Here is a 27,853-nt window from a genome sequence, read left to right as displayed (position 1 = left end):
AATCTATGGATAAGCTGTATGGGACACGGATGAACCCTTGCCCGTCTTTCTTTGGTGACGGCACCACGCCTGTGTTCTGAGCTGTTTTTGGCCGTCCGGGGTGGATGCCGACTTTTATTTCTTTTGTCAGCAAGTGGCCCGTGTTCTGAGCTGCTTTTCGGCCGTCTCGGGCAGTTGTTGAATTTCTTTCCGTAGCAGCGACCCTATGCTCTAAGCTGTTTCTCGGCCGTCCTAGGGAACTACTAGTTTCTTCTTATCGACATCGTCTCATGCTCTGAGCTGCTTTTTAGCCGTCTTGATTCGGGGTTGAGTTACTCCAGTAATGTCCCAGATCTGAGTTATAAAGACCGTTCTGGTGGCTACTGGTTTATTTGCCGGTTTCATCCAAGGGTTCAGACGGTCATTACCCTACAACTAAAACTTGTTAAGTAATATGCTTGCCGGAGTATTGTACCTGGAAGCACCCATGGTCATCTGAAGAATCAGAAACACATCAGGCCAAGCTCTTTCAGCTAAGGATCAAGGCAAAAAAACCCTAATGAAGGAGCAAGATTACCATACAAGTATGATAATGGTTGCAAGCTCAACATGGTACAGATACTCAAAACAATCTGGTTCGATACCAATCACCGTGGGTACACACCCATGGGTTCAATTCCATTTGCAAGAACCCTATATTGAGTCAACCCGCTCAGCCCAACCAAATATGCTCAGATTCGTCAGAAGGGAATACTCAGCAGTTCGATTGCAACAATAGTGTTAAAGCATTACACGACCTACTATTCATTTAAAGGTGTCGATAGACGGAACGACCAGAATGTTGGACGACAACCTCGGAGCATGTGTCCTCACATATGGGAATCAGTTAAAGGATAACCTGTTAGTGAAGTCAGCATACATAAACGGATGGAAGTGAGAGTAACATATGAGGATCTAGTGAAACAAACCACCTCGAAGCCACGCAGTGAGTCAGTTAACCGAGCAGGAGCATCATACCAAGGCAAAAAGGAAACCCGAGATGGAAACGGTTCCCTCAAGTAGGGACATTCATGCTTGAACCCTGAGCAACCAAATCTCAAGGACGAGATTTCTTTAAGGGGGGTAGGTTTGTAACACCCTGGATTTTGCCCATTTCTTTTTCATTTGATTTTGGTCTGGATTTGCTTTTCTGTGGCTTGGTTGTTTTGGAACCTAAAGAGATCACCCTTGATTTCTCTTCCCTAGTGGCTTTCCAACCTCCAAACCATCCCAAGACCTTGTCATTTCCATCTTGAGCCAATTCCAATAATCTTTTCCCTGGGAATATTCCTTTTTCTATTAAAGGAATAACCCTGTTGCTGTGGTTGTGAAGCAGCCCACATTTCTATCATTCCAAAAATTCCAAAATAATTCTTATAAATCTCTTGGGTCATATCTTCCTCACATATGAAAAATCCTTCCTTGTCATGTTCAAAAATATTCCTTTTCTGATTCTGCTCTAGCTGTCAAGTTGTGAAGCAAGTATTCTTTTTATCTGCTTGCTTGCTCTCAAAATTTGTGTTCACTCTTTCCTATCCATATCATTACCTCATGCCAAAATTCAACATCATTTGGTTAGTACATATTTCTTGGCAAATTTCCAAAGTTTCTGATCCAGAGGAAGCTTTGTGAAGCAAGTGCTAGCTAAGAGTATGCAAATGAGTTGAAATTTTTCCATCATCTTAATATGCTAAAATCATGCCTCTCCAACAAATTTGAGCATCACCCCATCAACTGTGTGACCACAACATCAAATATTTGTATGTGGTCATTATTTTGGATTGTGAAGCAACTGTACTTTATGTTCCTCCATAATTTCTGAAATTTTACCAGGACATTCTCCTACCTATAAAACATCTCTCCACCAAATTTGGGCTCATACTATCTAACAATTTCCCCTCAGTTAGTTTCCTAAGATTCTGTCTAGTGGGATGTTGTGTGAAGGAAGTACCACTTTGGTTTATCCAGATGGTATGAAATTTATACAGTATCTTCATATGCCTAAATAATTCATATCCTCCAAATTTCAGCTCCATATCAGTTGTTAGGTGAGTGCCACATCAAGATTTGCATTCTGGACCAGATTGGTCAGTTGCAAAGCAACTATATTGAATCTTTGTCCTTTGCTTCTCAAACTTCCCAGGGTTATAGTCCTTCTTAACCCAAACCTCCCAGACATTAGCTTTGATTCCTATCACCTCTCTGTTCATCATAATAGTGTAGCCAAGTTTGCTAATGCAAACTTGCAGTGATCCTTACCATCACACGAGTTTAGCCAAGTCTCGCGACTCCGATTGGTACTTGTAAGGTTGCTAGTAGTGTTGATTACTCTTTGTAGTTGATGCTAGTTGGATTTCTTGGTGGAAGAGTTTATGTTCAGATCCTTGATGCTATTCATTACACCTCTGATCATGATTATGATTATGCTTTGTGAGTAGTTACTTTTGTTCCTGAGGACATGGGATAAGTCATGCTAATAATAGTCATGTGAATTTGGTATTCGTTCGGTATTTTGATATGTTGTATGTTGTTTTTCCTCTAGTGGTGTTATGTGAACGTCGACTACATAGCACTTCACCATATTTGGGCCTAGAGGAAGGCATTGGGGAGTAGTAAGTAGATGATGGGTTGCTGGAGTGACAGAAGCTTAAACCCCAGTCTATGCGTTGCTTCATAAGGGGCTGATTTGGATCCACTAGTTTAATGCTATGGTTAGACGTTGTCTTAATTCTTCTTTCGTAGTTGCGGATGCTTGCGAGAGGGGTTAATCATAAGTGGGATACTTGTCCAAGTAAGGGCAGTACCCAAGCGCCGGTCCACCCACATAATAAACTATCAAAGTAACGAACGCGCATCATATGAACATGATGAAACTAGCATGACAGAAATTCCCGCGTGTCCTTGGGAGCGTTTTTCCTCTTATAAGACTTTTTCACGCTTATCCCTTGCTACAAAAGGGATTGGGCCACTTGCTGCACCGTTGCTACTACCTGTTACTTGTTACTTTTCGCTTGCTACGTTTCACCTCACTACACCATCACTTGTTACCGCTACTTTCAGTGCTTGCAGTTATTACCTTACTGAAAACCGTTTATCAGAGACTTCTCCTCCTCGTTGGGTTTGACACTCTTACTTATCGAAAGGACTATGATTGATCCCCTATACTTGTGGGTCATCAAGCCCCGCCTCTTGTCTCTCTCCCACCACCACTAGAGACGTCCACCGCCGTCCCAAGACCTCCCGACCTTCGCTTGCTACTCCGGTGGCCTCTGGCTGCGGGCACATCGGCGCCGACGTCGCCTTTCGCCTGGGCCGATGGGGCTCTCGTTTTGGTCCTCCCTGAGGTCTCTTAGAGGCATGGTTGGATGCGCCCGACCGCCTTGAGTACGCCCATGGCCGGAGCGCCGCGAGTGGTGGCCCCTGCCTCCGAGGACCATCGCCGGAGCACGCGGGCCGGCCTCCCGTGTAGCTCTAGTTTAGGGAAGAAGAAGGAGGATCAGGAGAAGGGAGAGAGGACCTGACGGGTGGGTCCCGACCCCACCTGTTAGTGAGAGGGGTATTGCCAGCAAGGATAAGTGGAAACGTATTTCCACGCATAAGCTTTTGCTTCTAGGAAAGCGTATTCTCAGATCAGGCGTCGGCCGTAGTGCTGACAGGGACCTATGTGCAATTATTTGTTTTGCAGATTGGTCCCTCACAGTCAGCTCTTCATATCCATTTACCCCTAACTCCAATCGAGGTGATTCCAAAGCCCACGTATTTGTATCGTCGAGCCCGTCATGATGGTATCATGTTCACTATGTGTTCCCATAGTGAAAACAACTATTTTCCCTTGCCCATAAACAGCCCCCTCCGAGAGAGAACTATTTCCGGCAATCAATTCCGCGGACTCTCCGCACTTCTTTCCGATGGTTCCTTCACCCCTAGGCAAGCCACAATCCCCATTTGCATAATTGCATTGCAATATCATAGTTTAACCAATTACTTTAATCACAAGTATAATCGTTTGTAGTATGGATTATATTATGCAATGTTTGAATAAATTCTTGAATAGGTGACTACCATGTTGAGTACGGGATTGTTAGTAACTAGTATTTTACCTACTAGTTGATGCCATGACGTTCTAGATTACTGTCTATGATTATTTTGGGTTTCATCCGGTAGTTGGTGGATATGAATCAATAGCAGTGGCTTGAGCTTATTGGTTATTGGATTACTATGATATGGAAGTGTCAGCTATGAGAGAAATATTATTCTGGGGTTAGATAATTAGTTGGTTGATCGAGATTCACCTGTCCGAGCTTATCCATGCAGCCACATTTGCCAGTATGGGACGACCTTGACTTGGTCCGATCGCGTGCTCTTTTATTGGTACCACCAAAGAGGGAAGGTTATGCGTGCACGTTGCCCTGGCCCGGTAGGCGGCAATAACCGTGTGAGCCCAGTTGAGTTGTATGGGCCCATCCCCGTTTGGGACAGTTTAGTTTCGCCACGGCGGTGGCAGGTGTCATGAGGACACACAGGCCACCCAGAGCAGGACTCCGGGGGAGGATGAATGCCGGTGGTACTATGGGAGAGTCACGGGTGAGGCAGGTTTCGTTGGAGCAACCCTGGTCCACCCAAATGGGATCACGAGGCCAGATGCTCCATGGTGTGGGTAAAGTGCGCAACCTCTGCAGAGTGAAAAATCTATTCGAATAGCCGCGTCCACGGTATTGGACAACCCGTGCAGACCTCACTAGGTGGTCAATCGCATCAGTGATAATAATGATGGAAGAACTTGTCTGAGTATGGTAGCACTTGGGCATCATGCCTGTGACAAGTCTTGGTGTCCGTCTTGAGGATATTCACTGAAGGTTTTTGGTGAGATCACGAGTTGGTCACCAGAGTACGGTGAGAGTAGCCTGGTATAGTTATTTTCAACTATCCTTCGATGATGATAAATCTTTACCTAATCTTGATTGATATAATGTTGTCTTGCCTTAATGCTGATGTTTTTTGTGAGCTTGCGAGTATATTCAAAGTACTCACGTGGCGTGTCATGCTAGTTTGCAGGTCATGCCATGATTGCTTGCTTGTCGAGGATCCCGAGTTGCGAGCTAGGATACACATTCCAGCCAGAGTCCTTGCGGAGTGGAGTCCATCACCACCGTCGTTGTTCCCTTGCTAGCGTAGAATTACCCTAGGTAGGCGTAGTATCGTCGTGGCGATGTAATCCAAGTACCCTTGTAACCTTTTCCATAAAGAGCTGATTTGTTCTATGCCAACGGTGCCGTATTCCAGAAGACTTGTCCCTGGGCTGGAATACGGGGCGTTCCGGTTTCCTCTGATCCGGGGTGCGACACATCTTCTCTTATAAAGCACCAACTAAGGAACACTATTATCATACTTGATCATTGGATGTAGCTAATATTTGAGTGTGTTGCATCAATAAACCAATGATTGAGCATGATGGGTTAGGGATAGCGTTCTTTAGTGTTGATATTTTGTAACATCCCAATTTTCGTAAATTCGGATGTTAATAGATCATTCATTTGCATCCCACATTTTATGCATCATTGCGTTCCTCTGAAATTTTTTATCGTTATGTGACTGCGGGCAATTTATCGGAGTGGAGATAATATGACTTCTCCCCTGTGAGTTAAAGTCACCATTTTGGTTTTGCAAATTTTCTAAACTCCGAAGTAATTTTTTTGTTGAGTTTTTCGATTGAGTTGTGTGACCTATTGCATAAAACTTTTTTTTTAAAAGTTGCATTAGGTGGAACTAGGATTCCTATATATATATTATATATATATTAGTTGTATATGTTATTTTGTTTTCTCCTAAGTTCTAGTGCATATATGTATATTAGTTCCTACTTTTTGTTAGCTAGGAATATATATATATATATATATTTTACTGTTTTGGTTTTATTTCTTTTCTTTTTTTGCTGCTGTTAGTTTGTTTTAAAAAATAAATAAATATAGAACTGCCAGGCCGAGCCACAAGGGCTCAGCCCAGCCCCCATGCATGCACGCATGCAATTTCCATGCATGCACTCCCTCCCCACGTGAGTCCTCCCTCCCCGTTCCTTATTTCTCTCCTTCCTTCTTTCTCTCCCTCCTTTTCCTTTTACTCCCCACGTTCACCTCTCCCTCTCTTTCCTATTTCTACTCCCTCCTTTTCCTTTTGTCTCCACCGCCACCTCTCCCTCTCTTTCCTATTTTCTCTCCCATGATCTCCTTCCCAAAGTTCTCCCTCTCCTTCCTTTTACTCTCCTCCCCTAAGCCTATATAAACCCCCCCACCGTCACCTCTCCCCAACCCTAGCCGCCGTCGTCTCCACCGCCGCCTCCACAAGCCGCCGCCGGCGCCTCACCCCAACGCCGCCCTAGCCGCCGCCGCGAGCAGCGGCAGCAGCCCGAAAGCTGCTGCACCTTGGCCTCGCCGCGGAGGAGGAGCCCTCCCCGAACTCTCTCTCCACCGCCGCCTCTTCCCTGCGGAGGAGGAACCTCACAGCCGCCGCCCGACGCCCCACCGCCCGGAGCTACTCCCTCCTTCCTCGCCGGTCATCTCCTTTCTTGCCGGTGCAAGCTACAGCCAGCAGGTAGCTATCCATCTCTCTCTCTCTATATATTTCATGCACTCCATCTCAGCCCTTAGATCCCATGCAATCCCATGCAATGGCTAGGATTAGATCACCTATACCCCTTCGGTTTATTCCGGAAAACCAATGGTTCTTTTGTTCACTTAAGATTTAGCCAGTGGTTTTGCTAGCCATGGGACGTTTGCTCCAAACCAAGAAACACACAGCCACTACAGCCAATAGAACTTGCCACGTGTGCCTCTCTTTAGCACTAGCAGTTTTGTAATTTTCTGTCCAGATTTCGAAAACAGAAACTTTCAATTTTGTTTTGATCACAACGTTTTATCCCTACGTCCAATGACATTGATTCTTTTAACAGTAGCTCACAAATTTCCTGTAGTTTTTAAAAATATATAAGTTTTCTGTGTTTCGAATTTTTAAATATAAGTTAGAGCAGATTTAGTTTAAACACTGTTTTGCCTATTCCAGGAGTTTGAAAAATGATATTGAGTTGATTCTTTTTGATACTGTTTTCTAGTGATAAAACCTTACAGTAGTAGAAATTTCAGAATTTGTCAAGTAGTTTTACTGATGTTTTCAACAGAAACAATTTTCTGTCCTACCGGCACGCGATAAATTCTTTTGCGTAGTCTTTTGCAAATCATTGCATGTGATGTTATTTTTACTTGTGGCGTGATGGAATTGCTTATGGTGTGCTTTGTGTTTGTATCGGTAGATCATCCGGAGTGCGAAGCGTGTTACTTAGAGACGCTCGAGCAGGACAACTATCATCAAGGCAAGTCATCTTTGATCATGTTATTTTACCTATGTTTTCAATGCATAGTAGATCACCTTCTTTGCCCTATTTGCATGCTGCCTAGGTACTTGGAAACTTTAGTCATAGTTGTAGTATCATGTGGTAGGAACACAACAACCCCGACACTTGGCCCCGGGACGACAATGTTATTTTTGCTATGCGCTAGTAGACGGGTTATCGGTTGAGTGTATTCCACGAGTGATGCGAGGTTGATATAATAACCAAGACCGGACTAAGACAAGATTTTCAAGACCTCGGACGCAATGCAACACTGGGTGAAGGACGGTTGATCGGCTCCCTGGAAAACCCAGTGGATGCCCGGGATGCTGGAGAGGCCATGTCATCCTGCGGAAAGCTTCACCCAGGCTCAAAGGGACGGACGGAGACTTCAAGACTCAAGGCTTACCTGCACAGCCACAAGTCATTATGGGCTCTAGCTTGGTTGGACAACGCGGCGACTCTGGACAGGCGGTGCTAGCAGATGTAGACGAACGGTAGGAATGGATGGGCACCGACAGGGATTCAGAGGGACCCGTTGAAAGACCATGTTTTGATCATCCGGTCTTCAAACACCCTGAAGTGCGAGGACAAACCCGGAGGTGATCAAATCTTGTGGGGAACGTGTGCAAAACTCTGCAGAGTACTCAAACCTAATCGATTAGCCGTGTCCACGGTCATGGACAACTTGAGCCGAAGGCATTGAATTTCCCCTGAACTCTCGACACAACGTAATAATGATGTGGGTGTTAACAACTATTCGGGTACGAGAATTGGTTGGCGGAACCATCTCGTTAACAACAAACTATGTAGTAATATTTTGCTTTCAAACCCTTTTGTTGTAGGATAAAACTAGCTTTATGCAAAAACTTAGCTCCACCGGCCAAATATGCATGTAGAGATAGTGATTATTATTTTACTCCCTCTCTTGATGATTTGCCAGCATATTCAATATGCTGACCTACACGGCTGCAACGTATCATGTTGCAGAGTACTTTTCTGACCAGGAGTGAGGCTACGGTTCTACGCTCAGCGACATGCCCTTGGAGTCGGATGGACTCGTCTACCTGATGCTTCCGCTTAGTCTTCGTTAGATAATCTCATGAGTTTGGCCTTCAGCCACTTTATGGTACTCCAATATTGTAATAAAGTACTCTTTATGAGATTTCGATTAATAAAGCTGTGTGATTGCACTCTTGAATATATACATTATGTACTGTGTGTGTACCAGCATGATCTTGGGATGGTACAGAAACACCAGAGGCTTGACTCGTTGAGTCGGGTCGCTACAGAAATGGTATCAGAGCACACGCTGACCTTAGGACGTAACCTCTAGGATTGGAAAAGCCTTAGGAAGAAAACTATTTTCTCTTATATCTTCTATTTCCCCCTCTGATCATTTCTGACTTCTCTCCAATTTTCCAATGTTTAGATGGCCACCTTCGTCCCTGTTAAGTTCACGGAGTTTTGCCAGCCCGACACCACTATGCTGTTCGGAAAAGAGCTGGTGCAGATCACCAAGGATTTGAGGATTGCTCTGCCGACTATCACAGGGAAGCCAACTTCGTCTTACCCGGAGGATTCACGCTACAGGATCGAGGTGCATATTCCCGGAAGGACATTCGAGCCGCGCACTGAGCCGAAGGATTTCAAGTTCATCGCACCCAACTGGATTCTCGGAAGGGACATGGCGATTCATTGTGCACTCGGACGTATCAAGGATTTATACAAAGGCTGCCCTATGTGTCCAGACCTATTCGTTGTATCCCGGAGAAATGAAGACGGAGACATCATCTCAAACAAGACCAATGACGCTCTCTTGTCTTATGCCCAGACCTTGGAGAAGCACAGCGGAACTCTGGAGTATCACGCGATCAAGGACGCCAGGAAGATCAAGCAACTGTCACTCCGCGATCTTGAACTTGAAGATGCAGCCCGGGAAGCCCACTATGAGCATGAGCTGGAAGTGAAGGATTTTCTGGAGCGGATCAAGAAGCTGAAGACTCGAGTTGCAAACCTCGAGGAGGAACTGGACATGGGCGAGAACCTTCATCCCGAAGGAGACGTAGCCCCCGTGATCAGCAACGACGAGGACTATGAAGAAAGCTCCACCGAAGGACCCGACACTATGCTATTTTGAGGAGGACACTTAGACTAGACCACCAATTTTACTTTATCATTTTACGTTTTAGGCCGATGTTTAGGATTATCGATTTTGTATCCCCGTGTGAACCTTGTGTGATTGAATAAAATGTGTGGTGTGATACTTGTGTGTTGCATTCATATGGGTAGTGTAATTCCTCTAGACCATTGTTCTATGCTAATCTCACCCCTCTACAAACATCAGATGCCTCCAAGACGCGCCCCTGAGTCCAACTTTCCGTCGGAACTCACCTAGTTGATCCAGCAACAAAACACCCTGATGCAGCTGATCATCCAGAACCAGAACAACAACAACCATCATCCACCCCAGGCCGACAACCTTACCCGTTTTCTGAGGTTGAACCCTCCAACTTTCTCCAGCAACATTGAGCCCATTGTGGCAGATGATTGGCTTCGCAAGATGGAGCGTGAGCTCATCACCGCTGGTTGTTCTGAAGCTGAGAAGGTGCGTTTTGCCGCGCATCAACTTGAAGGCCCTGCAGCTGCTTGGTGGGAGAACTACACCACCACTTATCCCATTGCTGGAGTCACTTGGGAGCAATTCAAGCAAGCCTTTCGCACCGAACATGTCTCAGCTGGTGCAATGAGTCTGAAGAAGCGTGAGTTTCGCAACTTACGCCAGGGGAGTCGCACTGTGGCCCAGTACGTTGATGACTTCAGCATGCTCGCCTGTTATGCACCTGGAGATGTGGCCGATGATGCGGCCAAGCAGGAAAAGTTCTTGGAAGGACTGAATGATGAGCTGAGCATTCAGTTGACGGTAGCCACCTTCAACAACTATCAGGAGCTGGTTGATAAGGCCCTCATCTTGGAGGGGAAACATCAGCAAATGGAGAACCGCAAGCGAAAGTATGGGGTTGGAAAGTTCAACTCCGGCACTCAGCAGAAGCCTCGCTACACCCCCTACTCAGGGAATACCGGGACTGGATCCGGTAAGTTTGGTGGACATGTTCAGCATAACCACCCTGTGCACAACCATGGAGGCCACAACCATGGAGGAAATGGGAATCACCGCAACAACAACAACTTCAAGAATGGCGGTACTAGCACTCAGCAGCAGTCAGCTCCAGCTCAGAAGGATCTGACTCACATCACTTGCTTCAAGTGTCAGAAGAAGGGACACTATGCCACTGATTGTCCCCAGAACAAGCAGGGAAATGGAAACGGCAACGGAAACTCTGCAGCAAAGAAGCCCAATCTTTTTCCTCGAGCTCAGGTGAACCACATTGATGTGGAAGAGGTCTATGATCACCCCGATACTGTGGTTGGTAAGTTTTTGCTAAATTCACATCCAGTATTGGTACTTTTTGATTTTGGTGCAACGCATTCATTCATATCAAGGGTAGTTGTGGAAAAGTATAGTTTGCCAACTAGAACCCTCAGCCAACCCATTAAGGTCAGTTCCCCAGGAGGCATGATGACAGCCGGGATAGGATGCCATGCTTTGAGTCTCAACATCGGGAACCATAATTTCCCCACCGACCTCATCGTATTAGAGTCCCACGGATTGGATGTAATCCTAGGCATGGATTGGATGGCCAAGTATGAAGGGAATATTGATTGTGCCCTTAAGTCTATTTTGCTCACCACCCCCGAGCAGAAGCGGATTAAGTACGTGTCACAGCGCCCGACACGGAGTAAGCGAGTAAACTCTCTCAGGGGAGTAGTCCAGGAGGAAGTACCGATTGTACAGGAGTACCCAGATGTATTTCCGAAAGAATTGCCGGGCATGCCACCCGATAGAGAGATTGAGTTCTTGATTGAGCTATTACCCGGAACAGCCCCAATATCCAAGAGACCCTATCGGATGCCCGCAAATGACTTGATAGAAATCAAGAAGCAAATTAAGGAGTTATTGGACAAAGGGTATATTCGCCCAAGTTCTTCACCTTGGGGAGCCCCAGTGCTCTTAGTTGAAAAGAAGGACAAGTCCCTGAGAATGGTTGTCGATTATCGTGCATTGAACGATGTGACCATCAAGAACAAGTACCCCTTGCCGATGATCAACGATCTGTTTGATCAGTTAGTTGGAGCTCGCATATTCTCAAAGATCGATCTTCGATCCGGGTATCATCAGTTGAAGATTCGTGAACAGGATATACCCAAGACAACCTTTACCACTCGGTACGGCTTGTATGAGTACACGGTCATGTCATTTGGACTGACTAATGCTCCGGCATATTTTATGAATCTGATGAACAAGGTATTTATGGAGTACTTGGACAAGTTTGTCGTGGTGTTCATCGATGACATACTGATATTCTCCAAGAACGAAGAGGAACACAAGGAACATCTGCATTTAGTTCTGGAGAAGCTTCGAGAGCATAAGCTATATGCAAAGTTCAGCAAATGTGAGTTTTGGTTGAAGGAAGTCGGATTTCTCGGACACGTCATCTCAGGAGAAGGAATAGCAGTGGACCCTGCCAAGGTCGCAGCAGTCACCGAATGGGTAGCACCCACTTCAGTCAAGGAGATCCGCAGTTTCCTCGGACTTGCCGGATATTACCGGAGGTTCATTGAGAATTTCTCAAAGATTGCCAAGCCCATGACAGAGTTATTGAAGAAGGAATCCAAGTATGTTTGGACTGAGGAATGTGAAACCAGTTTTCAAGAGTTGAAGAAACGTCTTGTTACAGCCCCAGTGCTGATATTGCCGAACATTCGGAAGGATTTCCAGGTTTACTATGACGCTTCTCGTCAAGGACTTGGAGGAGTGCTCATGCAAGAAGGCAAAGTTGTAGCCTATGCATCCAGACAGCTCAGACCTCATGAGTTGAATTATGCCACACATGACTTGGAACTAGCTGCCGTAGTGCATGCACTCAAGACCTGGAGACATTTCCTGATCGGAAATAGTTGTGATGTTTACACTGATCACAAGAGCCTGAAATATATCTTCACGCAGAAGGAGTTGAACCTCAGACAGAGGCGATGGCTAGAGTTGATCAAGGACTATGACATGAGATTGCATTATCACCCAGGCAAGGCAAATGTTGTAGCCGATGCGTTGAGCCGCAAGAGTTATGTGAACACGCTCACAGCGGGAGGATTACCCCAGGAGTTAGTCGATGATCTCCGAGAGCTCAAATTGGAGATAGTTCCAAGAGGATTTGTTGCCACTTTGGAAATTCAGTCTACTTTGACGGAAAAGATCCGTGAAGCACAGAAAGCTGACAAAGAGATAGCTGAGATTAAGCAGAAAATGGAAGACGGGAAAGCTAAAGGTTTTCGTGAGGACGAACACGGAACTTTATGGTTTGAGGATCGCATCTATGTGCCCAATGATCCCGAACTCAGGAAGTTGATACTTCAGGAGGCTCATGATTCCCCGTACTCGATACACCCCGGTAACACCAAGATGTATCTGGATCTGAAAGAAAGTTTCTGGTGGACAGGATTGAAGAAAGACATTGCCGAGTTCGTAGCTATATGCGATGTTTGTCAGCGAGTAAAAGCCGAGCATCAGAAGCCAGCAGGTTTGCTCCAACCTCTGCCGATACCCGAATGGAAATGGGAAAAGCTTGGTATGGACTTCATCACAGGATTACCTCGGACCCGTTCTGGCTATGATTCTATTTGGGTTGTGGTCGATCGTTTGACCAAGGTAGCTCACTTCATTCCGGTGAAGACTACCTACACGAGTGCCAAGCTGGCCAAGATTTATATGACGAGGATCGTATGTCTGCACGGAGTACCGAAGAGCATTGTGTCCGATAGAGGGACTCAGTTCACATCAAAATTTTGGCACCAACTGCATGAAACCTTGGGAACGAGATTGGAGTTCAGCACAACATTTCACCCGCAGACAGATGGACAGACCGAGAGAGTTAATCAGATTCTGGAGGACATGTTGAGAGCTTGCGCACTAGACTATGGGTCTAGTTGGGATGACAATTTACCGTATGCCGAGTTCTCATACAACAACAGCTACCAGACCAGTCTGAAGATGGCCCCTTTCGAAGCTCTATACGGAAGGAGGTGCAGAACACCGTTGATGTGGGATGGAGTTGGAGACCGACAACTTTTTGGTCCCGACCTCATCCGAGATTCTGAAGAGAAGGTCAATCTTATTCGTGACCGACTCAAGATAGCTCAGTCCAGGCAGAAGAGTTATGCCGACAGCAAACGCAAGGAAGTAACGTACGAAGTGGGAGACCGAGCATATCTTCGGGTGTCTCCACTTCGAGGAATCAAGAGATTCGGTGTGAAAGGAAAACTAGCACCACGTTTCATTGGCCCCTACAAAATTCTTGAACGTAGAGGCGAAGTTGCATACAAACTGGAACTACCGGAAGGATTGTCCGGAGTTCATGATGTCTTCCATGTTTCTCAGTTGAAGAAATGCCATGCTGAGATGGCCGATGTTCCGTTGAGAGATACAGTGCCCCTAGAGGCCATACAGCTTGACAGCGATCTGACGTATGAGGAGAAACCCGTCCGGATTCTCGAGACCGCCAACAGAGTTACCCGCAGCAAGATCATCAAGTTCTGCAAGGTGTTGTGGAGCCACCACACCGAGGAAGAAGCCACCTGGGAACGAGAAGAGGACCTTCGTCGAGACCACCCGCACCTATTTTCTAGCCACCCCGAATCTCGAGGGCGAGATTCATCTTAAGGTGGGTAGGTTTGTAACATCCCAATTTTCGTAAATTCGGATGTTAATAGATCATTCATTTGCATCCCACATTTTATGCATCATTGCGTTCCTCTGAAAATTTTTGTCGTTATGTGACTGCGGGCAATTTATCGGAGTGGAGATAATATGACTTCTCCCCTGTGAGTTAAAGTCACCATTTTGGTTTTGCAAATTTTCTAAACTCCGAAGTATTTTTTTTGTTGAGTTGTGTGACCTATTGCATAAAACTTTTTTTTTAAAAGTTGCATTAGGTGGAACTAGGATTCCTATATATATTATATATATATATTAGTTGTATATGTTATTTTGTTTTCTCCTAAGTTCTAGTGCATATATGTATATTAGTTCCTACTTTCTGTTAGCTAGGAATATATATATATTTTTTTACTCTCCTCCCCTAAGCCTATATAAACCCCCCCCCCCTACCGTCACCTCTCCCCAACCCTAGCCGCCGTCGTCTCCACCGCCGCCTCCACAAGCCGCCGCCGCCGCCGGCACCTCACCCCACCGCCGCCCTAGCCGCCGCCGCGAGCAGCGGCAGCAGCCCGAAAGCTGCTGCACCTCGGCCTCGCCGCGGAGGAGGAGCCCTCCCCGAACTCTCTCTCCACCGCCGCCTCTTCCCCGCGGAGGAGGAACCTCACAGCCGCCGCCCGACGCCCCACCGCCCGGAGCTACTCCCTCCTTCCTCGCCGGTCATCTACTTTCATGCTGGTGCAAGCTACAGCCAGCAGGTAGCTATCCATCTCTCTCTCTATATATATTTCATGCACTCCATCTCAGCCCTTAGATCCCATGCAATCCCATGCAATGGCTAGGATTAGATCACCTATACCCCTTCGGTTTATTCCGGAAAACCAACGGTTCTTTTGTTCACTTAAGATTTAGCCAGTGGTTTTGCTAGCCATGGGACGTTTGCTCCAAACCAAGAAACACACAGCCACTACAGCCAATAGAACTTGCCACGTGTGCCTCTCTTTAGCACTAGCAGTTTTGTAATTTTCTGTCCAGATTTCGAAAACAGAAACTTTCAATCTTGTTTTGATCACAACTTTCTATCCCTACGTACAATGACATTGATTCTTTTTCCAGTAGCTCACAAATTTCCTGTAGTTTTCAAAAATATATAATTTTTCTGTATTTCGAATTTTTAAATATAAGTTAGAGCAGATTTAGTTTAAACACTGTTTTGCCTATTCCAGGAGTTTGAAAAATGATATTGAGTTGCTTCTTTTTGCTACTGTTTTCTAGTAATAAAACCTTACTGTAGTAAAAATTTCAGAATTTTCCAAGTATTTTTACTGATGTTTTCAACAGAAACAAGTTTCTGTCCTACCGGCGCGCGATAAATTCTTTTGCGTAGTCTTTTGCAAATCATTGCATGTGATGTTATTTTTACTTGTGGCGTGATGGAATTGCTTATGGTGTGCTTTGTGTTTGTATCGGTAGATCATCCGGAGTGCGAAGCGTGTTACTTAGAGACGCTCGAGCAGGACAACTATCATCAAGGCAAGTCATCTTTGATCATGTTATTTTACCTATGTTTTCAATGCATAGTAGATCACCTTCTTTGCCCTATTTGCATGCTGCCTAGGTACTTGGAAACTTTAGTCATAGTTGTAGTATCATGTGGTAGGAACACAACAACCCCAACACTTGGCCCCGGGACGACAATGTTATTTTTGCTATGCGCTAGTAGACGGGTTATCGGTTGAGTGTATTCCACGAGTGATGCGAGGTTGATATAATAACCAAGACCGGACTAAGACAAGATTTTCAAGACCTCGGACGCAATGCAACACTGGGTGAAGGACGGTTGATCGGCTCCCTGGAAAACCCAGTGGATGCCCGGGATGCTGGAGAGGCCATGTCATCCTGCGGAAAGCTTCACCCAGGCTCAAAGGGACGGACGGAGACTTCAAGACTCAAGGCTTACCTGCACAGCCACAAGTCATTATGGGCTCTGGCTTGGTTGGACAACGCGGCGACTCTGGACAGGCGGTGCTAGCAGATGTAGACGAACGGTAGGAATGGATGGGCACCGACAGGGATTCAGAGGGACCCGTTGAAAGACCATGTTTTGATCATCCGGTCTTCAAACACCCTGAAGTGCGAGGACAAACCCGGAGGCGATCAAACCTTGTGGGGAACGTGTGCAAAACTCTGTAGAGTACTTAAACCTAATCGATTAGCCGTGTCCACGGTCATGGACAATTTGAGCCGAAGGCATTGAATTTCCCCTGAACTCTCGACACAACGTAATAATGATGTGGGTGTTAACAACTATTCGGGTACGAGAATTGGTTGGCGGAACCATCTCGTTAACAACAAACTATGTAGTAATATTTTGCTTTCAAACCCTTTTGTTGTAGGATAAAACTAGCTTTATGCAAAAACTTAGCTCCACCGGCCAAATATGCATGTAGAGATAGTGATTATTATTTTACTCCCTCTCTTGATGATTTGCCAGCATATTCAATATGCTGACCTACACGGCTGCAACGTATCATGTTGCAGAGTACTTTTCCGACCAGGAGTGAGGCTACGGTTCTACGCTCAGCGACATGCCCTTGGAGTCGGATGGACTCGTCTACCTGATGCTTCCGCTTAGTCTTCGTTAGATAATCTCATGAGTTTGGCCTTCAGCCACTTTATGGTACTCCGATATTGTAATAAAGTACTCTTTATGAGATTTCGATTAATAAAGCTGTGTGATTGCACTCTTGAATATATACATTATGTACTGTGTGTGTACCAGCATGATCTTGGGATGGTACAGAAACACCAGAGGCTTGACTCGTTGAGTCGGGTCGTTACATATTTTGAAAGACTTAGTTGCTTGTTGATATGCTTGGGTATTAAAGTTTTCATGTCAAATTATAGACTATTGCTTTGAATCATTTGTAAGTCCATATATCCATGCTATAAAGAAAAGAGTATACGATGAATCATCTATAAGTCCATATGTACACATGAAAAGTTCCATTTCAATTGCTACTTTATCATGATGAGTTTTATAAAATTATCATTGATCGAACTTATGCACTATGCTAGCATCCACACTTCATAAATTATTTCTTTTATCATTTACCTACTCGAGTACGTGTAGGAATTAAGCTTGGGGATGCTAATACGTATCCAACGTATCAATAATTTATGAAGTATTAATGCCATGTTTGCCTATGTTTACAATAATTTTATATGGTTTTGCTACACTTCATATGATTTATTAAGAACTAACCCGTACTGACGATGTTTTGAACAGAACTACCTGGTGTTGTTTTTTGTGCACAAATAAAAGGTGTCAGAATTGTATGAAAGTTTTTGATGATTTTTTAGAAGAAAAGAGAAATAATGGAGCAAAGAACCACCAGAGGGGCCCGTGCATCAGGGCACGCCAGCCCCCTAGCTCGCCGTGGTACCTAGTGGGCCACTCGTGGCCCATCTCAGCGTGATTCCAATGTCCAAAAATCCTATAAATATAGAAACCCCTCAAAGTTACCGTAGACGAGAAGTTTCGCACCGCAAGTCTGTGTAGCCACGAAAAACAAATCGGGAGCCTGTTCCGGCACCTTGCCGGAGGGGGAGTGTTCGTGAACGTTGCATGGGAAACAAAAATTTTCCTACGCACATGAAAGACCTATCATGGTGATGATCATCTATGAGAGGGGAGATCGGATCCACATACCCTTGTAGATTGCTAAGAGGGAAGCGTTAAGAAACGCGGTTGATGTAGTCGAACGTCTTCGCGATCCGAATCGCAAGCGTCCCACGAACTCCGTCCCGGTCTAGTACCGAACGGACGACACCTCCGCGTTCAGCACACATACAACTCGATGAAAATCTCCGCCTTATTGATTCAGCAAGAGAGACGAAGAGGTAGCGGAATTCTCCGACAGCACGACGGCATGGTGGTGATGGTGGTGGAGCTATTCTGGCAGGGCTTCGCCGTGCCGTACCGAACTAGCTACGGCGTGTCACGAAGTGGTGGAGGGAGAGAGGGCTGCACAATGGCTTGGGGGTGCAAAAAAGCCTCTCAAACTACCACTATATATAGGAGGAGTAAGAGGGAGGGTTGTCTTGGCTCCTACTCCAAGGAGGAGCTTCAGCCGAGCAAAGAGGGAGGAGTCCTCCGCCAATTTGGTTTGGTGGAGGACTCCTTCCCACTTGTCTACCTCCTTCCTTTTATCTTTTTTCCTTTTTTTTGCTTTGGCCGAAATAGGTTATTGGGCTGGCCTCACCAGCCCACCAAGGGCTGGTGCGCCACCCATAGGCCTATTAGGTCCTCTCCCGGGTGAGTGGCCCTCCCGGCAAAACCCCAAAACCCGTTCGTCACTCCCGGTACTTTACCGGTAATTCCCGAAATCTTTCCGAAAGCCAAATGCAACATTCCTATATATCAATCTTTGTTTCCAAACCATTCCGGAAACCCTCGTGACGTCCGGGATCTCATCCAGGACTCTGAACAACATTAGGTTAGCAGCATCAATAATTCAAATATACCGAAACGTTACCGAACCATAAGTGTGTAGACCCTGTGGGTTCGAGAAATATGTAGACATGACCGAGGCATTCTCCGGTCAATATCGAATAGCAGGACCTAGATGCCCATATTGGATCCTACATATTCTACGAAGATCTTATCAGTTGAACCTCTATGTCAAGGACTGAGTTAATCCCGTATAATGTTCCCTTTGTCATTCGGTATGTCACTTGCCCGAGATTCGATCGTCGGTATCTTGCTACTGCAACAAAAGACCTTCCAACGGCGCGAGAAACAAGTAGGCTGACGGGAGACTATTCTTGTCTTCATACTCCTCAGCAACGGCACCAGGAATCCTTCTGCTACGGCTACGCCTTTAGGGACTTCCTTGCAAAATACGCAAAGGATTCCCCCGTGGCCTTGGAGCCTTGCGTTGGTGTTCCCTCGAAGCGGAAAGGGTGATGTAGCACAGTAGCGGTAAGTATTTCCCTCAGTTTTGAGAACCAAGGTATCGATCCAGTGAAGGATTATCACAAGTACCTGCACAAACACAAAGAGCTTGCACCCAACGCTATGAAGGGGTTGTCAATCCCTTATAGATTGTTTGCCAAGTGAGAACTGAAAGCAACAAAGTAACAAAGCAAAGTAAAAGCAAAAGTGGAAACGATAGGTGTGAATAGACCCGAGGGCTATCGTGTTCACTAGTGGCTTCTCTCATGAAAGCAAGTAGACGGTGGGTGAATGAATTACTGTCAAGCAATTGATAGAACCGCGCAAAGTCGTGACGTTATCTATGGCAATGATTATATCTATAGGCATCACGTCCAAAACAAGTAGACCGATACTTTATGCATCTACTACTATTACTCCACACGTCGATCGTTATCCAACATGCATCTAGTGTATTAAGTTCATGAGAACAGAGTAACGCCTTAAGCAAGATGACATGATGTAGATGGACAATCTCATATCTACAATAAAAGCCCATCTTGTTACCCTTGATGGAAACAACATGATGCGTGCCTTGCTGCCCCTTCTGTCACTGGGAAAGGTCACCACACGGTATGATCCCAAAACCAAGCACTTCTCCGATTGCAAGAATCATTGATCTAGTTGGCCAAACAAAACCCAAGACTCGGAGAGACTTACAAGGATATCAAATCATGCATATAAGAAATCAGCAAAGACTCAAATATATATCATAGATAATCTGATCACAAATCCACAATTCATCGGATCTCGACAAACACACCGCCAAAGAGGATTACATCGCATAGATCTCCATGAAGATCATGGAGAACTTTGTATTGAAGATCCAAGAGAGAGAAGAAGCCATCTAGCTACTAACTACGGATCCTTAGGTCTGAAGTGAACTACTCACGAGTCATTGGAGGGGCGACGATGTTGATGAAGAAGCCCTCCAACTCCAAAATCCCCTCCGGCAGGGCACCGGGAAGGGTCTCCAGATGAGATCTCGTGGAAACGGAAGCTTGCGGCGATGAAAAAGTGTTTTCGTGGATGCCCTAATTTTTTATGGATTTTTAGGGAATTTATAGGCCAAAGACCTAGGGCAGGGGAGCGCCAGGGGGGCCACAAGCTTGGTTGCCGCGGCCTCCCCCCTGGCCGCGGCAACAGGGCTTGTGGGCCCCCTGTGGGCCCACTTGGTTGGCCCTCAAGCCTCCCGATTTTCTTCCGTTCTGGAAAAAATTATTTTGGGGATTTTATTCCATTTGGACTCTGTTCCAAAATCAGATCAGAAAGAGTCAAATACACAGAAAAAACAGGAACTCGCACTTGGCACTGGATTAATAAGTTAGTCCCAAAAAAGATATAAAAGGTAAACAAAACATCCAAAGTTGACAAGATAACAGCGTGAAACCATCAAAAAATATAGATACGTTTGAGACGTATCAAGCATCCCCAAGCTTAACTCCTGCTCGTCCTCGAGTAGGGAAGTGATAAAGAATGAATTTTTGATGCTTTCATGCTACCTAGCATAGATGTCCTTTGTAACTCCTCTTATGTGACGTGAGTGTTCAGATCCATTAGATTCAAAACAATAGCTTTCTATTGACGTGGAGACAATAATAATTCAAACAAACTAGCAAGGTAATCATGAACTTTCAAAATAACAAGGCCAAAAGAAAGTTATCCCTACAAAATCATATAGTCTGGCTATGCTCTATCATCATTGCACAACGAATTTAAATCATGCACAACCCCGTATTGGCCAAGTAATTGTTTTCACACCTTTGCTTTCTCAAACTTTTCAACTCTCACGCAATACATGAGCGTGAGCCATGGTTTTAGCACTATAAGTGGTGTGGAGTGTGGTGGAGGTTCCAAGACAAACAAGGAGAAGATGGTCACATTGACTAGGCATATCAATGAGCTATGGAGATGCTCATCAATAGATATCAATGTGAATGAGTAGGGATTTCCATACAAATGATGCACTAGAGCTAAGAGTATGTGAAAGCTCTTAAAGAAAACAAGTGGGTGTGCATCCAACTTGCTTGCTCACGAAGACCTAAGGAAAATTTGAGGAAGCCTATCATTGGAATATACAAGCCAAGTTATATAATGAAAATTTCCCACTAGCTATATGGTGGTGACAAAACGAGAGACTCTCAATCATGAAGATCATGGTGCTTAATATGCACAAGTGTGGAAAAGTGGTAGCATTGTTCCTTCTCTCTTTTTCTCTCATTTTTTTGGATGGGCTCTTTGGCCTCTTTTTTTTTGGTGGGCATCTTTGGTCTCTTTTATTTCCTCACATGGGACAATGCTCCATCAATGATGATCATCACACTTACAACTCAAAACTTAGAGCAATGATGACTCTATATGGAATGCCTTCGGTAGTGTACCGTGACAACGATCTAGCATGGCATAGACATTAATGGAAACATCATGCTAGCTATCTTACGATCATGCAATGGCAATGTAGACATGGTGGCACATGTCATGGTGGTAGTGGCATGGCAATATATCTCGGAATGACTTTGAAAAATCCATAGTAGGTAGGTATGGTGGCTGTTTTGAGGGAGGCTAATGGTGGGTTTTGTGCACCGGCGAAAGTTGCACGTCACTAAAGAAGATAGTGATGGTGGAAGGTGAAAGTGCATCTAAACCATGGACTCAACATTAGTCATGAAGAACTCGTATACTTGTTGCAAAAGTTTTATTAGTAGTCGAAACAAAGCATTCAACGCATACACCTATGGGAAGGGTTGGTAGGTATAAACCATCGCGCGATCCCGACCGCCACACAAAGTATGACAATCAATAGACTAATCATGCTCAGACTTCATCACATAGCGGTTCACCATACGTGCATGCTACGTGAATCACTAAATTCAACACAAGTATTTCTAGATCCACAACATCTTACTAATATAACTTCAATATTACCATAACCACAACTCAAAACTAGTTGAGATGAATGAAATTTCTCTAACTATTCAATGCACATGAAGGTGGAAGTTTTCGTATCCCTTTGGATAACTACCCCTTTTGAGACTACTTTCATAGCATAGATCAACTACCAAGCCACGCACCGCCGTGCTCTAAAATATATAAGTTAAGCACATAGAGCAAAAGCAACTAGCTCAAAAGATATAAGTGAAGCACATGTGAGCTGAATTGTCTACCAAAGGATATAAGTGAAGCTCGACAAAATCACGCCGAGTGCATGTCTCTCTCTAGGTGTGCAGCAAGGATGATTGTGACACAACAAAATTAAAAGACGCCTACGATACAAGCCGCTCCAAGCAAAACACATAACATCTGGTGAATAAAAATATAGCCCCAAGTAACGTTACCGATGGATTGAAGACGAAAGAGGGGATGCCTTCCCGGGGCATCCCCAAGCTTAGGCTTTTATAGCATCCTTGAATCATCTTGGGGTGCCTTGGGAATCCCCAATCTTGAGCTCTTGCCACTATTTATCTTTTTGTCCATAAGAACTTCACCCAAAACTTGAAAACTTCACAACACGAAACTTAAACAGAAACTCGTGATAACTTTAGTATAAGAAAGCAAACCACCACTTCCTTAGGTACTGTAGAAAACTTAAATTCGACTTATGTTGATGTTGGGTTACTGTATTTTCAATCTTCCATGGCTAATACCCCCCGATACTATCCATAGTTTCATCAAAATAAGCAACCAGCACAACAAAAACAGAATCTGTTAACAGCAGACCAGTCTGTAGAAATTTGTATACTTCGTATACTTCTGGTACTTCACAAATGCTGATAAATTACGAAAGTCTGAAGAATTTGCATACAAATAATCAGCAAAAAGAATCAAATCAAAAGCTCTTACGGAAAAAAAATGAAAATTCTTTTCGTGAGCAGAAAGTTTCTGTCTTTTCCAGCATGACCAAATGATCATCCCCAAGACTAATCATAACGGTTTTGCTTGGCACAAACGCAAAAAGAAACACAAAAAACACAATCATAACAGAATTATGGAAGTGTGGAAAACACAAAACAGAAAGAAAAATGATAGATTCGTTGGGTTGCCTCCCAACAAGCGCTATTGTTTAATGCCCTTAGCTAGGCAAAAGGTGATGGAATCACATATAGTCATCTTTGGTGCTCAAACCATAAGTATCCCTCATCATAGATTCATAAGGCAATCTTATTTTCTTTCTAGGAAAGTGCTCCATGCCCTTCTTTAGAGGAAATTGAAATCTAATATTCCCTTCCTTAATATCGATGATAGCACCAATAGTCCTTAGGAAAGGTCTACCAAGAATAATGGGACATGAAGGATTGCAATCTATGTCAAGTACAATGAAATCCACGGGTACATAGTTCTTATTTGCAACAATAAGAACATCATCGATCCTTCCCATGGGTTTCTTGACAATAGAATCCGCAAGATGCAAATTAAGAGAACACTCTTCAATCTCATGAAATCCAAGAATATCACATAAAGACTTTGGAATCACGGAAACACTAGCACCCAAATCACACAAAGCATTGCACTCATAGTTTTTGATCTTGATTTTGATAGTAGGTTCCCACTCATCATGAAGTTTTCTAGGTATAGAGACCTCTAGTTCAAGCTTCTCTTCAAGAGATTTCATCATAGCATCTCCGATATGCGCGGTAAAGGCTTTGCTTTGGCTATAAGCATGTGGACTCCACTGTCCACACCTTTATCATTACTACCCAAAATTTGGATTTCTTCTACTCCACTGTCCACACCTTTATCATCAAGATAGGTGGACTCCGAATCATTGGGGCATTTTTCAACCAAAGTGGATTCATATCCAGCCCCTTCATCAATAGGTTTGACACGCGAAAACAAAGATTCAAGAGGAGTCACACCAAGCATTTTAAGATCTTCGTGATTTGCATCACTAGAACGCACCCTTTTAAACCATTCATGCCTAGCGCGAATTTGGGCGATTCTTTCTTTGCTCTCATTCATGCAGACACGCATAGCTTTCAAAGTTTCATCCTAGTTGACCTTGGGAGGAGCACATCTAACTTTCAAAGCATCAATATCACAAGACATCCTATCAACGCTCTTAGCGAAATCGTCAATTTTGAGTAGTTTTTCCTCTATGGACGCATTGAAAATCTTTTGAGAGTTGATGAACTCTTTGATATTACTCTCTAAATCAGAGGGTAATTTGTTGTGATTTCCATAAGTGTTGTTGTAGGAATTGTCATAATTGTTAGAGGAGTTACTAGGAAAAGGCCTAGGAACATAGTTTCCTCTAAAAGCATTGTTGTTGCCAAAATTGTTCCTACCAACAAAATTAACGTCCAAACTAGCGTTGATACTCTCAATCAAGGAAGATAGTGGCATGTCATTAGGATCTAAAGGAGCATTTCTACTAGCAACCAAATTCATCAACTCATCCATCTTAGCACTAAGCGAGTTAATTTCTTCTATAGCGTGTACCTTTTTGCTAGCAGGTGACCTTGCAGTGTGCCACTGAGAGTAGTTGGTCATGATATTGTCTAGGAGTTTTGTAGCGTCTCCTAACGTGATTTCCATGAACGTTCCACCTGAGGCGGAGTCCAAGATATTGCGGGAGGCAAAATTCAAACCAGCATAAAAGATTTGTATAATCATCCACAAACTCAAGCCATGAGCGGGACAATTTCTAATCATTAACTTCATCCTCTCCCAAGATTGTGCAACGTGTTCATGATGAAGTTGCTTGAAATTCATGATATCGTTATGTAAGGAGATAATATTAGCCGGCGGAAATTACTTGGATATGTAAGCATCTTTGCACTTATCCCAAGAATTGATACTATTTTTAGGCAAAGAAGAAAACCAAGTTTTTGCGCAATCTCACAACGAGAAAGGAAAAAGCTTCAACTTAATCACGTCATTATCCACATCTCTTTTCTTTTGCATATCGCAAAGCTCAATGAAGGTATTGAGATGGGATGCGGCATCTTCACTAGGAAGGCCAGAGAATTGCTCTTTCATAACAAGATTCAGCAAAGCTGCGTTGATTTCATACGATTCCGCACTAGTGGCGTGAGCAATCGGAGTACTAATAAAATCATTATTATTAGTACTCAAGAAGTCGCAAAGTTTGGTGTTTTCAGCCATGATGACTTCAACAAACAAACAAGCACACAAGCAATCAAGAAAACTGGCAAAGGAAAACGACAAAAAGGCAAAAGGCAAAAGAAAACAGCAAAGGAGAAAGGCAAATAAAAACGGCAAATGTGAAGTGGGGGAGAGGAAAACGAGAGGCAACTCATAAATGCAAGAGATGAGTTTGTGAGACCTACTTGGATAGATCTCTCCTTCCCCGGCAATGACGGTAGAAATACTTCTGCTACTGCAACAAAAGACCTTCCAACGGCTCCAGAAACAAGCGTGCTGACGGGAGACTATTCTTGTCTTGATACTCCTCACCAACGGCACTAGGAATCCTTCTACTACGGCTACGCCTTTAGGGACTTCCTTGGCAAATATGCAAAGAATTCCCCCGTGGCCTTGGAGCCTTGCATTGGTGTTCCCTCGAAGAGGAAAGGGTGATGTAGCACATCGGCGGTAAGTATTTCCCTCAGTTTTGAGAATGCAGGTATCAATCCAGTGAAGGATTAGCACAAGTACGTGCGCAAACACAAAGAGTTTGCACCCAACGCGATGAAGGGGTTGTCAATCCCTTATATATTGTTTGCCAAGTGAGAACTGAAAGCAACAAAGTAACAAAGCAAAGTAAAAGCGAAAGTGGAAATGATAGGTGTGAATAGACCCGGGGGCCGTAGTGTTCACTAGTGGCTTCTCTCATGAAATCAAGTAGACGGTGGGTGAATGAATTACTGTCGAGCAATTATTAGAACCGCGCAAAGTCATGACGTTATCTATGGCAATGATTATATCTATAGGCATCACGTCCAAAACAAGTAGACCGATACTTTCTTCATCTACTACTATTACTCTACACGTCGACCGCTATCCAGCATGCATCTAGTGTATTAAGTTCATGAGAACAGAGTAACGCCTTAAGCAAGATGACATGATGTATATGGACAATCTCATATCTACGATAAAAGCCCATCTTGTTACCCTTTATGGCAACAACACGATGCGTGCCTTGCTGCCCCTTATGTCACTGGGAAAGGTCACCACACGGTAGGAAACCAAAACCAAGCACTTCTCCCATTGCAAGAATCATAGATCTAGTTGGCCAAACAAAACCCAAGACTCGGAGAGACTTACAAGGATATCAAATCCTGCATATAAGAAATCAGCAAAGACTCAAATATATATCATAGATAATCTGATCACAAATCCACAATTCATCGGATCTCGACAAACACACCGCCAAAGAGGATTACATCGGATATATCTCCATGAAGATCATGGAGAACTTTGTATTGAAGATCCAAGAGAGAGAAGAAGCCATCTAGCTACTAACTACGGGCCCGTAGGTCTGAAGTGAACTACCCACGAGTCATTGGAGGGGCGATGATGTTGATGAAGAAGCCCTCCAACTCCAAAGTCCCCTCCGGCAGGGCACGGGGAAGGGTCTCGAGATGAGATCTCGCAGAAATGGAAGCTTGCGGCGGCGGAATAGTGTTTTCGTGGATGCCCTGATTTTTTCTAGATTTTTAGGGAATTTATAGGCCAAAGACCTAGGGCAGGGGAGCGCCAGGGGGGCCACAAGCTTGGTTGCTGCGGCCTCCCCCCTGGCCGCAGCAACAGGGCTTGTGGGCCCCCTGTGGGCCAATTTGCTTGGCCCTCAAGCCTACCGATCTTCTTCCGTTCTGGAAAAAATTATTTCGGGGATTTTATTCCGTTTGGACTCCGCTCCAAAATCAGATCTGAAAAGAGTCAAAAACATAGAAAAAACAGGAACTGCACTTGGCAATGGATTAATAAGTTAGTCCCAAAAAAGATATAAAAGGTAAACAAAACATCCAAAGTTGACAAGATAACATCGTGAAACCATCAAAAATTATAGATACGTTTGAGACTTATCATATCTCTATACCTATTTCAATCTCGTTACTCGCAAGTCTCTTTACTCGTTCTGTAAAACAAGATCCCATGGTTAACTCTTGAGACACATTACTTGCAAGGCTTGTTTGTGATGTTGTATTGCCGAGTGGGCCCCAAGATACCTCTCCGTCATACAGAGTGACAAATCCCAGTCTTGATCCATGCTAGCTCAACGTACACCTTCGTAGATACCTGTAGAGCACCTTTATAGTCACCCAGTAATGTTGCGACGTTTGATACACACAAGGCGTTCCTCCGGTGTTAGTGAGTTACATGATCTCATGGTCATAGGAACGTATACTTGACATGTAGAAAACAATATCAACAAAATGACACGATCACATGCTACGTTTATAGTTTGGGTCTTGTCCATCACATCATTCCCCTAACGATTTGATCCTATTATCAACTGACAACACTTGTCTATTGATAGGAAACCTTAACCATCTTTGATCAACGAGCTAGTCAACTAGAGGCTCACTAGGTACATTGTTTTGTCTATATATACACACATGCATTTGTGTTTCCATTCAATAAAATTATAGCATGGATAATAAATGATTATCTTGAAACAGGAAATATAATAATAACTATTTTATTGTTGCCTCTAGGCCATATTTCCAATAGTCTCCCACTTGCACTAGAGTCAATATTCTAGCTCCACATCTCTATGTGATTT

This window comes from Hordeum vulgare, chromosome 7H (assembly GCF_904849725.1).
Source record: "Hordeum vulgare subsp. vulgare chromosome 7H, MorexV3_pseudomolecules_assembly, whole genome shotgun sequence".
NCBI classification, from domain to species: domain Eukaryota; kingdom Viridiplantae; phylum Streptophyta; class Magnoliopsida; order Poales; family Poaceae; genus Hordeum; species Hordeum vulgare.
Note: the sequence above shows the minus strand (reverse complement) of the source record.